The sequence below is a fragment of the Rhagoletis pomonella genome, unplaced genomic scaffold (assembly GCF_013731165.1).
Source record: "Rhagoletis pomonella isolate Grant_MI unplaced genomic scaffold, Rhpom_1.0 Rhpom_scaffold_00004, whole genome shotgun sequence".
Classification (NCBI taxonomy): Eukaryota; Metazoa; Arthropoda; class Insecta; order Diptera; family Tephritidae; genus Rhagoletis; species Rhagoletis pomonella.
In genome coordinates, this window is record NW_023458558.1 from 45,580,278 (window position 1) to 45,582,965 (window position 2,688).

Sequence of the window (2,688 nt, forward strand, 5' to 3'; positions counted from 1 at the left end):
AAGCGAATGTGTCTGGTGGTAAACGAGGACAAGACGAAGTATCTCCTGTAATCAAACAAACAGTGAGCACATTCGCGTCATGGCACCTACGTCACTGCTGAAAGCTACAAGTTTGAAAAAGGAGACGACTTCGTTTATTTGGGAACCAGCATTAACATTAATAATAATGTCAGCCTTGAAGCCAACAAGTGCTACTTTGGGCTGAGTAGCAGGGATGAAAAAGTAGGTACAATTGTACCTTTTTCGACGTTTGATGACTTAAAGGTACATTAGGTACAGTCACTAGATTTTAGGTACAATCATCTTTTGATCAGATGCATTATTCGTTTTTTTCCTTTACCTTGCTAATATATTTACTTGTAGGTACGGGAGAAGTTTCGCTTTCATTTTGAAGAATAAACAATTCTAGAGAAAAGTGGTCAAAAGGAAGACATAAAAAAAACCATATTATGTATTATCTTAAACATTTTACATTGCATTTAGAGCAGGCACTACGAGAAATTAACACTTTACTTAGCTTCGTAATTTTTTTCTATTAATTAATTAATTAACGCTTATTTTCACTAAGTCAAATTCAGTGGCATTTGCGGTCAAATGAGTGAAATTGGACTAAAAACTGGCCTTGGTTTGATTTAGATCAGAATAGGTCTTCATTGTCAAATGAGACTAAAAAATGGTCTTTGGTTTGATTTAGATCAGAATAGGCCTTCAGGCGTGTACATGCGCTGCTAAGGCGGCTACTTGTTAGTTTTTGGCCCATAATATCATCGATAAAGGTAGGGATAAAGAAAAGAAAGTTGTGTCAAAATAAGTCAAAAAGTTTTGTTGTCAAAATATTACATTGTGAAAACCAACTTTTATTCATCCATACAGTCCAGTGTCTAGGATGTCTTCAAATTTCATATTTTTAGATGAGAACTACAGCTATTGGACCCATACTCGCTTTTTGATTTCTGGAAATATATTTAAAATGCTTTCGAAGTTACTTCGGCACATTGATTATATTCTCTAGATTTGCTGCACCTATTAAAAGGAATCGGATAAATTAGCAGACTTCTTGTTGTTTTATAAAAAGCTGGATAAAGAAGTATACTTCGCAAAGTGTGTTTTTTGTCTTTTTCGCCAATATTTTTCAGTAGTCAAAATTAGACAAAAACAATGCTTCCCCGAGTCCCATTAGACTATAGTCTATAGATATAGGCTCAGTTGAAAACCCTAATCATATTTAAAGTACATATATCTTTTGTATTCATGTTTTAAATACAATTTATTAAAAAAAAACTACAAATGAATGATGTAAATTTGTTTAGGTACAATCTGTCTCATTTAGGTACATTTATTCTGTGATATTAGGTACAATCTGAAATTTCCATTTTTCATCCCTGCTGAGTAGGCAATTGAGAAGTAAAGTCCTCTCTCGTCGTACAAACATCACACTCTATAAGTCACTCATCATGCCTGTGCTGGTGTATGGCGCGGAGCCATGGACAATAAGAGCATATGATGAGGCGGCTCTTGGAGTTTTCGAGAAAAATATTCTGCGAAAGATTTCCGGACCTTTACGCGTTGGCGACGGCGAGTACCGTAGACGATGGAACGATGAGCGGTATGAGTTTTACAATGATATAGACATAGGGCAGCGAATTAAAATTCAGCGGCTTCGCTGGCTTTGCCATGTCGTTCGAATGGACAGAAACGCTCCTGCTCTGAAAATATTCAACGCGGGTCGCGATGCTGGTATCAGAGAAAGAGGAAGGCCTCCTCTGCGTTCGAAAGACCAGGTGGAGAAGGACCTGGCTTTATTTGGCATTTCCAATTGGCGTCAGTTAACACAGAAGAGAAATGACTGGCGTGCTGTGTTGGACTCGGCCAAAATCACTTAGGCGGTTACAGCGCCAATAAAAAAGAAGAAAATAAAACAATTGAGCATTAAAATTCCGATTTTGTTTTTTTTTTTTTGATCACCCTAATGTACATACAACATACTTGCATGCTAGTATATGCTACACATGTTTTTGAATGTGGCAAAAACGGCCATTATCCACGGTCTTTGGGACATACTGAACCACATTAAGGACCCAACAGAGACGGCGTTCTACAATTAGTGCGCGCAATCACCTGAGGCACAACAAACAAGATTTCAATAAGCCACGCCAAATCAGCGCAATTGCAGCCAGCAGCAGCAGCAGCGGTTAACGCAACAGCGCTAAGGAGCAGCAACAATAATAAGCCGCAAGCGAAGTATGTTGCATTTGCTATAATACAATATCATATTTAGTTTATTCGCCGATGCTCGGTGTGTAAAACAAAGGGGTAAGCATACGCACATGCTTATGAACACATTTTGACCGCCAACAGCCAGCAATCCACAAGCTGAATAGCCATGCCACAACCATCGATGGGGTTTAATGCCAAAGTACTTGCTTATTATGGATCGCGTTTGAAGTCGCCTGGGCGACTGGTCCGGTCGACTGACTGTTTGTTGCCGCTGCTGCAGCGCGGCGCGCAGTTGATTTTAATCAAATTCACAGCATTGTTTACCTGTCAGGCAGAACCGCGCGAGCAGCGATTATCGCAGGACTTGAACACGCTTATTGCTGTTGACGTTGTTGTTATATTGTTATATATGTATATAGTGTACTACTTAGTTTTATTGCCGTTGTTGTTGTTGTTTTTGTTGTTATTATT